The sequence below is a fragment of the Pteropus vampyrus genome, unplaced genomic scaffold (assembly GCF_000151845.1).
Source record: "Pteropus vampyrus isolate Shadow unplaced genomic scaffold, Pvam_2.0 Scaffold627, whole genome shotgun sequence".
In the NCBI taxonomy this organism is placed as follows: domain Eukaryota; kingdom Metazoa; phylum Chordata; class Mammalia; order Chiroptera; family Pteropodidae; genus Pteropus; species Pteropus vampyrus.
The window spans coordinates 1-14,248 of NW_011889408.1; the positions used below are offsets into that span (position 1 = coordinate 1).

The window sequence follows — 14,248 nt, forward strand, 5'->3', positions numbered from 1 at the left end:
TAAGTTTCTTTATGACAGAAACAGTACAAATCTCAAACCAAGCTGCAGTTACTGTTATGAAACACACACACACAAAAAGATCCTCATTTTTCGATGGTTAACTCCATAATAGCATTCACAATATCATTACTGTCATTCTTCAGAGCTCTACTGCCTCTGCTCTTGACACATTTGCTTGTGACATGACCAATTCTATGTCTTTAACTTCCACACCTAGTTCATCAACTTCTTCCTCTTTACTCTGCTCTGTGCAGTTGTGTTGTCTTCAATATTTGAGACAGCTTCACCTTGAACTTCGAGTTTCTCAGCAGCTGCTAGCTGTGCTTCCTGAGACAAATCTTCGATCTTGGCTTCCCCAAAAACTGTGCAGATATCTGAAGCTGGGCTCTTGTGGACATCTGGGTTTGTAATGACAAAGAGGATATTCTTAGATTTCCGGATAATGACCCGAGTAACCCCTGTAACCTGTCAGAGACCTAGTTTAAACACAGCCTTCCGTACCTTCTTTTCACGTGGCTCTGTTTTGCTTTACTGACTGGTTTTTCATTGATTTCAGCTGCTGCCGCCAGCAGGGCTAGTTGTGTGATTGCCTGTATGGAATCTTGTTCCTGGGGCCTGGTACTGCTTCATCACTGTCATATTCTGTTCCAGACCCTTTCTCAGGCTGGGACTGGGACAGCTCCTGCCCTGTAACAGAGGTTTCTGTGGCTTCACCTGCATCTCATGCAGTAAGCACAGAACCAAGATGGTGGAAGAAGGACAGCAGAGCCCACGGAGATTCTTTGAAAGACGAGTCTTACAGAGATGTTTTAAAGGAGAAAGGAGTGACAGTTAAAACGATAGTAAAGTTAACCTCTCATGAGTTAGAAGGGAGGTTTAATTCTGGGTAGCAGGTCAACAGAGGTCATTATCTGAATTATAAATATCTTCAAAGGGAACTTCTTCCTCTTGTCTGCCCAGTTCCCGCAACTGCACTGTCTCCCGGTGAAGCATTCATAGTTATTCCAGCAAACCCAGTACAGAATGTTGGGGACAACTATTTCATTCCTCTTAACAGACTGAAACATGAAGCCAACTGAGCAGTTGGGGTGGGGAAATTATACCTTCGAGACTAATAGGAATTGGTATGATTAAAGGCATTTAGAGAAGAATGGGAGAAAAACTACAAAGGGCACCAAAGGTGAAAAGAGGGTTTGTGTCTGAATTCCACCTCTGCTACCAGATTAATGTATTCCTAATGGTCTTAACTCAAATACTTAAAATAAAAGCACCATAAAAGAGGAAGGCTGACATTATCAGCCTCACCCTGAGGAGCTCAGAGTTCTAAAAGTTAAAATATAATTTATTGAGTAATGATGGCACAAGTTGTAACTTTCTAGGATTCCACAAAGGCAGGTGGAAGGAAGATTTAAATATTCTCAATAGTATTCCAGGAAGGTGTATAACAGACACAGTAAACTAATGGCTTGTTTCATGATAAATGTACTTAAAAGGAGAACCTGGTGAATGGTCTATGATGTCTCTTGATCTTTGTGTCACAACTCAAGATGTCTGGCTTGGTGAGGATCTCTCTCAAGGTGGGTATGTGCTCTGCATATATAATCTCAAGTATTCCTCATAGCAGCACTAGTGGTTGGAGATTTTTACTCCTATTTCATAAAGGAAACTGACCTCAAAAAGAGATGTCAAGTTATTTGCCCAAGATTGGGTAGAAAAGTTGGGCTTTAGATCCATCTGACCCTAAAAATGATGCTATTTCTATAATATCATTATTTCATTCTTTCTATTATTTTAACTATTGCTTGCAAAATAATCTGACTTCCCCTCTCTTTAAGGGAAATCATCCAGGCTTAAACCTTGGAATATCTTTGAACTTTCTAATCAACCATTCCACAAATATTTACTGAGCACCTACTAAGAGCTAGGCATTTGGCTTAAAGAATGAATGAAATACAATGTCTATTCTCAGAGCATACAGTTCATACATGGAATCAGTTATTAAATCTCATAGAGTTCATTTATCATGCATCTATCCCCACCTTTCTTTTCTGAGTATCTCCTTTAGGCTCAGACCCTCGCTGCCTGCTGGTTGAACAATAGTCTTATAACTGATCTCTACTCATATTAGCTGGGGTCATAGGAGAACTACTCACAGAGTTTGGGCAAGGTGAAGAATCTTAAAAAGTGATGGGGAGACATCTAGAAACTAGCAACAGTGGGAAGCCACGAACATGCCTAGAGGCTAGGTGTTCTAGAGCTGCTGCCACTTAAGAGCTATAGTCTCTGAGGGAAGCAGCTAGGAACCTCTCTCCTCCTTCCTTCTCATCTTCTGGTGCCACACTCTGCTCAAACTCAGAAGCTAGTCAGTCCTAGGTCTGTCATCTGCAGGGGTCAGCCACCACGTGCAGAGAAGTGGAGAATGGATCAAGTATGGGCAAATGGAGAATAACCAGCTATCTATTCATTCACTCAACAAATATGTGTAGCCTATGACAGGCATGGTGGCTGCAATAGTGAGGAAACATATCTTCACAGAGCTTACAGTTTGGGGGAAGCCACTGAGAAAAATTAAATAAAACACTAATAAGCTTCATTCGCTTGAAAGTAAGAGCTGAGAAAAAGAACTCAGTTCAACAAGAGTTTAATAAAGGAAACAGAATCAACTTTGGAATTCAGAGGAGTCTTCCCCAAGAAAGGGACAAGAGCTGAGAGTGAAGGAAGAGATTAGGGAGGAGAGGAAGAACTGGAGAGCACAGTTAAGCAGAGAGCAGCAGAGGGCAAAGTGCCTGCCTGTGGTAAGAGGAAGCAAGGCTCATCCCAGGAACAGAGAAGTGCAATGCAGAGGAACAGGGAGTGCTGGAAGGACGAGTGGCCTGAGCAAAGGTAGGCCTGAGTTATTAGGAGGAGCAAACAAGCTGATTGTGAAGCACTTATAACAGTGCCTGGCACATAGTAAGCACTGTAGAAGGGTTTATTTAAATATAGACAAATACATAAAGTATCTAAGTATTGAACAGAGTTGGTTATAGGTGCCTGGAATTCAGAAGAGAGTTCTGTATTTTAGAATTGAGAGTCACTGGGATATAACTGATCCCATAGGGAAGAAAACAATGGCCTAGGGAGAGAGGTGGTTGAAAAGAAGAGAGGCCTTCTGGCCCAGTCTTGATATTTAATGGCCAGGTAGAGGAGATTGACTCATCAAAGGATATTGAAAAACGGCTAGAGAAAAACCACAATGAGATACCATCTCACATGTACTAGGATGACTGTTAGGCACTGACTCGTGTTCCCCCAAAATTCACATGTTGAAGCCCTAACACCCAATGCGATTGTATTTGGAGATAGGGCCTTTAAGGAAGTAATTAAAGTTAGATGAATAAGGCGGGTGGGGGAGGAGGGGGAGCTGATGTTCTTTTAAGAAGAGGAAGAGAAACCAGAGATCGCTCTACCTGCACGCACAGAGGAAAGGCCATGCGAAGACATGGCAAGTAGTAGATCTGCAAGCCAGGAAGAGAGGTCTATTCTGAAACCAACCCTGCTGGCATCTCAGTATTGGACTTCCAGCCTCCAGAACTGTGAGAACATAAACTTCTGTTGTTTAAGCCACCCAGTCTGTCATTGTATTATGGCAGCCCAAGCAAACTAAGGCAATGGCTACCATTTAAAGAATGGAAAATAAAAAGTGTTGGTGATGATGTGGAGAAATTGGAACTTATCCCTAAACAAGAGGAAGAGAAGGATTGATGAGGGCAGTGGAAAGTTGAGGGGATTCACTTGTTTCTGTAAAGTGGGAAGTAAAGTCTACCAGGTGGATGTAGCAGGGAATTGACAAGGGAAGATAGAGGTTTAAAGAGTGGAAAAGGTTTGAAATTATGTGGGAAAGTGAACAGAGGAGTGAAGGCAGGTCGTCAGGCCTGCTGAGTGCTTGTTGAAAGATGGCCGTCTTGAATTTATCTTGCACTGCTCTGCCCTGGAGCATGACTTTCTCCAGCACAGCTCAGCTACTGGAGTCAGATAAGGAGAAAGCACAGAAAGAGGGCCTCGCCCTGGTCAGGCCCAATGGTATGGAGTTGAAAGTGCAGGAGAGTTTAAAGCTGAAGAGGCAGAGGCCACAGGGAGGTTTAAGGGGGCTCAGGGTTCTAGAGGTGGGGGAGGAGTGGCAGGCAGTGTCCGGGGCTAAGAAGTACAGAGCATTGCTGTGTGCCACACTCACTGGTCAGGGGAGCTTTTTCAAAGTACCATTACAATCATGTTCCTCCCTTTGAACCCATCAGTTTAAGTATAGACAGAGCTTGCATTAAAAGCCTTCCCCACTAGGGCCCAGAGACACTGTTTAGATATATCTCCCAAACCTTCTCTATCCAAAACCTTCTCTGTTGTCTTCTGCTCCTTCTGTTCCTCTTGGTATTCCTACCTAGTGCTAAACCAGAATGGACCATAAGTATCTCCGTTGCTTTCTCAATTTTGTGACATTGCTTATATATTTTGCTCCCTCGGGAATGCCCTCTCTGTGAAATAAATCACTCCTTTACCTGTGTTCTTATGGTACTTAATGCACATCTCCTTTATGGCCCTTGCCACATGTTGTGGTAATTTTTTGTTTACACTTGTAGGAGATATCTGTTGTATTTATCTGCTCAACATCCCTTCCCCCATGGCCCCTCCCTTTCTTTAGTAACAGATCCCCCTACAGTTAGAAAATTGCCCCTCCTTCACTCATCGTAGATCTGGTGTGGCTCCCGAATGTGGCTTCTGGACTGTCTGGCTATCACTATGGGCACATGACTCAAACCAGGCCAATCAGTGTGTCCGTTCAGGACTGTATACCTGGAACAGGAAAAGATCGCTCTTCTCTTAGGTCTACTAACTGAGATGATGCAAGTCAGTTGTCGGTGGTCACTTTCCACACCATGACTTCTAACCACTACCACACAGAGGAAGCCCTGGTGAAAGGGGAAAAAAGAGAAGACCGAAGCAGAGATCACGTTATTGACTTCTGAAATCCACTTAGGCTTAATGCCGCCTTCCCTCCTGCACCTCGCAATTGTACAAGCCATTCAAGTGCTCTTTTGCTTAAGCTGGCATGAGCTGGTTTTGTTTACTTGTCCTTGAAAGTGTCTCGGTGAAAACACTTGTCTCCTCTGCGAGACTCTTAAGTCCTTAACTAGACGCAGAGACTTTGCAGCCCAGCACCTAGTATAATGGGTACTCGATAATGTGAAATAAAATTTGAAATCCTAACAATCACTCCAGGTCCAATTCAAGTTTCATTTACTTCTATAATAATTTTACTGAAACCCCAAACCCATTAGGATCATTCTCAGACCCTAAAGCAATTGTCTGTGACTCCTGGTGGCACTGTATAGATTTCACTTCTCATTTTAGTTGGTTATGTTCATGGCCAGATAATAAGTTGGATGCAAGGCTTAAGTCTGTGTGGTAGGTGTTCAATAGAAGTTAACTGTTCTAAATTGCATTCCTGTGTGCCAGTTGTGCAGAGGGGAAAAAAGATAGGTGAGATTCAGTTTCTGTTCTTAAGGTGTTTGCAACATATGTTCAACAAGTTGTGAATTGCCTTAACCTGAATAGAAAATGAATACAGAAGAAAGTAATACATATCTCTTATGGAGAAACAAAGCTCTAGACTGACAGCAAAAGATTTTTTATCAGGAAGTGTCAAAAGAATGCGGAACAAGCTCAGGAACATTTTATAAACAGATCAGAAAACAAATATACTGGAAATATAAAACCCCTCATGAATAAAGTCAAAAGCATCATTTTCCTGAACATAATTTAGCAACTTTAGGAGTCACTAAATCCTCTTTTCCTTATCTCCAAACTCCTTTCCAACTAAATAAGAGTAGGTTAATCCGATCCTCTGTGTATGTCCAACCCTGGGTAAACACAATGGCTATAAAATGCCCAGCTTCTCCAGAGAACACTCAGTGAAGCTCACGTTGTTCCAACTGTTCTCACTGTATGTTAAATATGGTGGGAGAACTTTGTTCAACTCTGAGGCCCCCGTAGCCACTCACAAAGAAACTTGGCATCTGCAGATTTTCTGGGAATATCTGTTGAATGAATGGTGAAGGACTCAAATCAGATCTTCTACCCGAAGGTGTGATCATATCCAAATTCCTCAGATTGTTTCCTTTTCAGTCCCCTTCAGAAGTTTCACTCCCTCCCTGGACAGCCAAACTGAAACAAAAGTTTATGCTAGAATCCTGGAATCTTCATCTAATCTCTGGCAGCCTTGGGGGAATCAGGCAAAAGCCATCCAGGCAGATATGCCCAAACTGATTATGTCATCTCAGCCCTAATAGCGTTGTTCAGTGTCTCTGGTCACCTGAAAGCTTTTCTGTTGCAGTTAAGATATGAAGAGATCAGCTAGCTAGCTGCTCAGTAGGATGTCATCTCAAAGTAGCATATCCAGGGTGAGGCACCAAAAGGATTAGATCCTCCACTTTTCTGGATCAGAAACTTGATTAGACCTACTCTCTCATGATAGGTGTATTACTCAGGATTCTCCAGAGAAACAGAACCAACAGGATATATAGAGATATATAAGAGGAATTGGCTCATGTGGCTATGGAGGCCGAGAAGTCCTATAATATGCAAGCTGGAAAACCAGAAAAGCTATTGGTGGAATTCTGAGTCCAGAGTCCTGAGAATGGGGGAGGGGGAGTGATGGCATAAGTCCCCATCTGAATCAGAAAGCATAAGAACCAGTATCCTCACTATCAAGGCAAGAAGAGGTGGATGTCTCAGCTCCAGCTGAGAGAGCAAATTCACATATCCTCCACCTTTTTATTCTATTCAGGCCTTCGACAGATTGGATGATGCCCACCACATTGGTGAAGGTGATCTTCTTTATTCAGCCTACAGACTCAAACGCTAATCTCTTCCAGAGGGCACTTCCAGAGTGCCCTCACATGCACACCCAGAAATAATGTTCTACCAGGTATCTGGGCATCCCTTAGCCCAGTCAGGTTGATACACAAAATTAGCTGTCATATTAGAGGCGATCAAACTCCAGGAAACTGAATTGCACTCCTCCCAAAACACTTCCCAAAGGTCAGAGATTCAACTAACCTGAAATTCAGTCCTTCTGTCCTAATGAAATAAACACAGAAACTTTATACACAAAAAGGTAAGGGATTTTTTTTTTTTTTTTTTTGCTTATAAGAAGAGGGGAATAGTATGTTATATTCTTACATAATTTGAATTTTTTTGCATTAGGTATGTTTTATATTAAAATACACATTTTAATATTGTATCGAATAATTCATCTGTGAGACTAATTGTTGATTCTACAAAGGTAGGGGACTATGTTTTGTTTTGCCTTGTTACTGTACCTCTAGCATGTAGCACAGTGTCTGACTTATTGTAGGTGCTGAATAAATATCCAGAAGGGTGTCTTTTGTCAATCTATTCTAACTTTAATAGTGGTCACAGTCATGTAAATCATGGAAAGGTTGACTAGTTCACAGACTATCAGAGTCTTTAAACATTATATAGGCCATAATTTCCCAGCCTGCAGACAGTGCCTCTTAGTGTTTTGTGAAATCAGTGTAGTGAGTTATGACTGGCCTTTTAAAAAGTAGAATTCAGTAGAAAAATAAAAGAGTACATTAAATAGGATGTTGCTTCATGAAATTTTGTTTCCGTTTTGCATACACTATGTGGTAATGTAAAATGTATTTCTTAACTCTGGGTTGTGGTCAAAAAGCTTGAAATCTTATCTAACACACACACACACACACACACACACACACACACACACACACAGAGCTCTCCAGCCATATAACAAACCACTTTCAGTTCCACAGAATACCATGCCATTTTCTACTCTGGAGGACTTGGCATTTATTGTTCTCTTTTTCTAGAAATGCTGAAATGTACTTTTCCTTTTTGTCTACTGGGGGCCCCGAGCTTACTCTTCAAGATGTCGCTCAAATGCCTTGTCTATGAACCCTCCATGACCCTTCTGAGCAAAGCTAGATTCCCTCCTTTGTGCTTACACCTCCCCTTCTACCTGATTCATCACAGTACCATGCACTGGACAGTTGTCACTTCCACAGGTGGCTGCCTCTTCTACCAGTGTGGCTCCTGATAGCAGGGACTTTGTGGTCCTCACCTTGATATTGCCAGGCCCCACATGATGCCTGTAGCACTCCATGCATGACTGTTAAATAACTACAGGGAGAAGCCTTTATATGAAGAAAGCAACTCTTTATGTGATGAACTATAATAGCATCTAAATTTGAGCATTCAAATTTTTCAGCAGTAAGTGAAAAAAAGCAAGGTGAGGTACGGTAGATGCACAATATGCTGCCATTGTGTGTGTGTGTGTGTGTGTGTGTGTGTGTGTGTGTGCTTGATCACTGGGAATAGCTTTGGAAGAACACAAAGGAAACTGGTAACAGTGCTTGCCACCTGGGACAGGCTTAGGAAGGAGATTAAAATATCACTATCTGCCTCTTGATTTTTGTGCTATGTGCATAGCACAAAAGGGTTACCTATCACCAACGTTAATTAATATTCCTCCAAAATATTTTCGTAAGCAATGGATATAAGAAAGAAGATTTGTGGCTTCCATATATCCCATAATGTAGAAAGGCATAATTGTTTCCTATTGACTGATTTTTAAAAAGACCTTTACTGTCTATGAACCTTAAAGGAAACATAGACTTTTTCTGATTTACAGCAAAAAGGAGATGTGGCATCTCCTTCTAACCAGGAGAGCAGCCTGGGTATGAGAAGATGAGAGTGTATAGAATTGCAGTTTGTAAGACATAAGCAAATGTCCAGGCTTTATGGAAAACCACAGGTCATTGGGAAGGCCTGACTAATGAGCACTCTGCAGTTGTCAAAGAAGGCAATTGTAACAAAGGATAATGTAAGCGAATTTTGTAACCGTTTGGAGAACAAGATTCTTCTCTCTCCAGTCCTCTGGCTGGGCACTCCAAAGTCTTCACTTCATTAAAATATTCTTTTATATAATCCTAATTGTTAGAATTAAAAGAGCTGCTTATTACAGACCTGGGTTTCTATGGCAACAGTAAAATAAATGCCAAATTGTCTGAAGCATTGAGAAAAATAATATACAGTAATAATAGGCGGCCCTGTGAAACCTTTAATAAAACAACTCATTGAGAGTCAGCTACTCTACATGTTGTAACAAGAATGGCCGAGGAGATCTGCAAACTGAAAAACCCAGCAAAAAGTCACTGAAATGGTTTTGAGCCAAAAAAATATTTGTGGCTACTTTAGGATTATCATCAGGATGTTCAAAACATAGCTGTTAGTGAATGAAAAGATCATTTTCTCTTTCACATTATATGCTCAAATCTGTCTTGAATTTTCTCTCTCTCTCTAGCTTTGCTGCTTGCTAGAATCCTGGCCCAGAGTGATCTTGGCCCCAGGCCAGGGCCTGCCCTGTGGCTGCCTATGAAAGCACAGGGGACTTGCCCCTTCTGCTGCATCTTCCATGTTCCTCTCCTCGGAATGGAGGGTAAGCTCTAAGAAGGGAGCTCTGAGATGGGCCCTTCCTGATTCATGTTTTTGGACATAAGTTCTTTTTCGAAATTAGTTCTTGACTTACTGTAAAGCAAATGGCAAAATCTTTTGTATTAGTTTGCTGGGGCTGCCATAACAAAGTACCAGACACTGGTTGGCTTAAACAACAGAAATTTATTTTCTCACAATTCTGGAGGCCAGAAGCCCAAGATCAAGGTGTTGGCAGGGTTGGTTTCTTCTGAAGCCTCTCTCTTTGACTTTTAGATGGCAATTGTAGGGGAGGAGTAATTTCTCTCTACCCTCAGGGTTCTTTCAGCTGGTCTAATAAGCAAATAGACATGAGACAAATTAGAGAAAATAACATGGGTATATAAGAGATCCCAAGCTGGGAATGAGATAATGCACCTTGGGGCTTCAGAAGGTTATTGCAAAGAGAGCACACGCTAAGTGATTAGTAGTTTGCCCTGCCATTCACATAGGTCAAAAAAGGTTTTCTCTGATAATCTCTTAGTATGAGCAAGGCACCAAATTCAAGTTCTAGGCAGTTGAAGGAGGGGCAGAAATTTCACTTGAGTCCGCAGCTAAAGTTACCTTAAACTCAAAATAATTCTCATACCACAGAGGCACATCTTGGGATGACTGGTTCTGAAGCCCCCACACCATCTTCTCCCTGTGTCTTCACATGGTCTTCCCTCTGTTTATGTCTGTGTCCTAATTTCTTCTTCTTATAAGGACACAAATCGTGTTGGATTAAGGGCCCATCCTAATGACCTCATTTTAACTGAATTACCTCTTTAAAGACCTCATCTCCAAATACAGTTACATTCTGAGGTACTGGGGATTAGGACTTCAATGTATGAGTTGGGCTGGGGGGAGACTATTCAGCCCATAACACTAAATATGCTCCTTTACAATATGACTTTGCTATCCTTCCCACTGAGGTGAGCACAACCCAATATAACTGGTGTCCTTATAAGAAGAGAGGATTAGGACCCAGACACAGAGAGAGGGCTCCCTATGACCATGAAGACAGCTGTTTACAAGCCAAGGAGAGGGGAGGGGCCTCAGAAGAAACTAACCCTGCCAGTACCTTGATCTTGGTCTTATAGCCTCCAGAATTTTGAGAGAAAAAATTCTGTTGTTTAAGCCACTCAGTCTGTGGTACTTTGTTATGGTCCAAGCAGACTAACTACACTTAGAGGGATGGGAGGAATTGTTGCAGCTACCTTTTCCTACAATCTGCCACACCCTCAAGACTTTAGGCCTGTTTTTCAAGGCAAGAGAAGAAAGAGATACCAGAGAAGATGGTGAAAGATCAGGGAAGTATGAAAATCAGTGTATGTTTGTGCCACGGAAGCCAAAGGAAGAGAGAATCTTGGGAAGAGATCTTTGGGAATGTCAGATCTCGAGGAGGATGGAGACTGAGAAATGGCCACTGGATTTGACAGTGGTAATTGACACACCACACAGTTCACAATGCGGAAGGGCCTGGGATTGATGGTAGGGAAGAAAAGAGTGTTGGTCAAGGAGATCTTTACACTCTCACCATGTATTTCTTCTGCTTGAAATATTTTACCATAATAATATATCCAAATGTAAATTTTAAGATATAGTAATTTTTAAAGAAAGAAAGTCACAGTCCTCTTTGAGCCCTCCACCACTGCCTTTCGGAAGTACCAACTTTTAGGAGTTTAGTACACATTCTCATTTGTTGCTGGGAAGTGCAAAATTAATGGGAAATTTGGGGAAAAAACCATCAACACTACAAATGTGGTAAATTGTACTCCAATAAAGTTATTTAAAGATTATTACAAATGCATAAACCCTTTAGATATACTCACACATATGTAAAATGACACAATGTACAAGGATATTTGCTGCAGCTTTATTTGTTATAGAAAAAGTCTGGAAATAATCCAAGTGTCTTCTAATTAGGGTTGGTTAAATAAATTGTGCTACAACCACACAATGGAATCTTGTGCTACTGTTTAAAAAAAAAAAAAAGAATGAGGAAGCTTTCCTTGTACTGATATGGAAAGATTTCCAAGACAGATTAAGTGAAAAAAAACAAGGTACTTGAGCAGTTGTATACTCCTTTTATGTAAACAAGGAGGCAAAAGAACACACTTATACATATAAGTATACATATGAGTATAATGCATATATGTTTTTAACTCACTTATATTTGCATAAATAAACTAGAGGGATAAGAAACAAATAGAATTGGTTATCTGGTCAAAGGTGAGATTATTCTAGATTATTTTTTCATTTACATACACAGTATCATTAGATCATTATAGCAAATCTGAGGCAAGTATTATTATCCCCATTTTACAGATGAAGATTAGAAAGACTAAGTCACTTACTTGTCCAGTTTACCAACTTACACAGTTGGTAAATATGGAGCCTGATTCCAGCCTCACTGTGCCTAACTCCAAATTCCATCTGTAACTTTATTCAAATTGTCCCCTGAATAAACTGGCTCCTGGTCTTCAGATTTATGATCTAAAATAAATAACATCAAAGGCAGAATAATCAAAAGTCATAGCCTAAAGTATTTTAAGGTGTTTATACAAATACGAGGGGCTAGAGATTGGGAGACATTTTTTATTAAGTGGGCTGGTTTTACTGGCAGTATTTTTGTGTTTGTTTATTTGTTCCTTTGCTGACTTCCTGGCTTTTTAGATGTCTGCTTTGGAAGAAATAAGTGGAGGAGGGGATAGAAAGATGATCTACTTCATGTGGTACATACAGTTCCCTTAAGCAAGTAATTTTTTGTTGAGGCTTTTGAAGTTTAGGGTTTATACTGATTTAAATCCAAGACATGTTGTTCAAGAAAGTAATTAGAGATATAGGAACGGAAACAAAAAGTGAAGAGAAGTCCCTTCCTGGATAAGCCTTCTGCTATCACTGTTGCCAAGTATCCTGGATAGGAAGGACTTCCCATCTGAAAACAGAAAAATCTTGAGTTCATCCATCTGCAAGAAGGCTTTGGCACCCAGTTAAGTTACACTGGATGTTCTATATCTTTTCTTAACTAGCTATGTTTTTCTCTGTCATAAAGAAATCTCTTTTAAGCCAGATTTATTTTCTAAATGGAAATATCTGTTGAATGAAATAGCTCTTGCTCTGAGCAGTCTAGATCCCAAAGTCCATCAGTTACATATTCGCGGTTGTTACTTATATGTCCTTCAGAAGGGTTCTAATTAGAGCTCTATGGATGGTAAGGATTTAAAATTTAGTAAAAGAGAGAGGGGAATCTCAAGAACCCATAGTAGAAAGTCCTCTCCTTGGATTACTCTCCTGTAGATTTCAGCTGCACTGGCACTGGTTTGCCATGATGCCAAGCTGGGCCAAACTCCTGGGTCTTTTCTCAGCTGGTAAAAATGGAAAAATAGAGAAAGTCACTTCTTCCTGAGGCTGGTGACTCCTGTCCCCATCACAGTGACCTACAATGCCAGAACCTCACAAAATTGTCACCCTAATTTCAAACCACTTATGAATGTTTTGCCTTTGTCTTGCAGCAAAGCTGATCTCCCAGCTTGCCTCAGAAGCCCTCAGTGCTCTCAGCATGACCCGGCCAGATCTTATGGATGGTGCTTTTATTCTGAAGACTAACCCTCTCTTCAGCTCATCACAACTAATAGAAAATGAAGCCATGACACTTGATAAAGCCAATACAGAGTAAAACTTTCTCTCTTTGCACTCTTAAGGAGAAACAAGAACCATTATGATCTGGGACACCTCAAAGACATTAGCACTTCTTTGGCAGTGGAGCAAGTATAACACCCAAACCCCCAGTCACTGTCAGCATCAAAGCAAGACCTGATTACGTTGTCTGGTAAAATGATTTATTGGCTGGATGATGGTGTCTCATCATTTAAATTGGTCAACCCTCAGTTCATTTGTTTCAGCATTTATTCATTCATTATTCATTTACTTATTCATTCACACTTATGGAGGCAGACTTTGTATTAGGCACTAAGATTATAAAAGAGAACGAGACAGAAACAATCCCTGACCTCAAGGAGCTGGCAGTCCAGCTATTTTTCTCTCCCCTCATAACTCTCATGAACTTTAAAATGCGCCCTTTTACCTAACCATCATGCACAGAGCTGTCAGTAGCTCTGCCTCTCTGGTCTATGTTAAATGCCCATAGTCACTGGAGAGTTCAGAGTACATCAGCTTCCAACTTAAGGAGATAATGAAGTCTAAAAGTGATGATCATTCTAGGGTTTGAAATAATTCTCTTATTTGAAAAACAACTCATTTACATTTCACAATGTTTCTTTTTTTGAAGTAACATCTTTACTGAGATATAATTCACTTACCATACAACTTACTATTTAAAGTGTACAATTCAGTGGGTTTTAGTATATTCAGAGTTGTAAATATAGCCATCACCGCAATCAATTTTAGAACATTTCATCACCCCAGAAAGAAACCCCATACCCATTAACTAATATATTAATCAACTTTCTGTTCTTATATATTTAGCTATTCTGTAAAATTCACAAAAATGAAATCATATAATGTATAATCTTTTGTGTCCAGCTTCTTCAATTAGCATAATGTTTTTATGGCTCATCCATGTTGAGGCATGTGTCAGTACTTCATTCCTTTTTATGGCTGAGTAATATTCTGTTATGTGGATATTTCAGATCTTAATTATCTAATTATTAGTAGATGGTATATTTCATTTTATATGTGAAGAAACTAAAGCAAATAA

General features: G+C 40.5%; 1 long non-coding RNA gene and 1 pseudogene across 1 annotated transcript; one reads left to right on the forward strand and one right to left on the reverse strand.

The window, feature by feature from the left end:
* Window positions 1-83: 83 nt before the first annotated feature.
* Window positions 84-8,179, reverse strand: LOC105308806 (annotated as a pseudogene).
* A 1,230-nt stretch (window positions 8,180-9,409) lies between these two features.
* On the forward strand, window positions 9,410-13,383 carry LOC111733732. Its single transcript, XR_002778143.1, has 2 exons — window positions 9,410-9,514; window positions 13,044-13,383. It is a non-coding gene; the product is annotated as an uncharacterized LOC111733732 (long non-coding RNA).
* The last annotated feature ends 865 nt before the right edge of the window (window positions 13,384-14,248 follow it).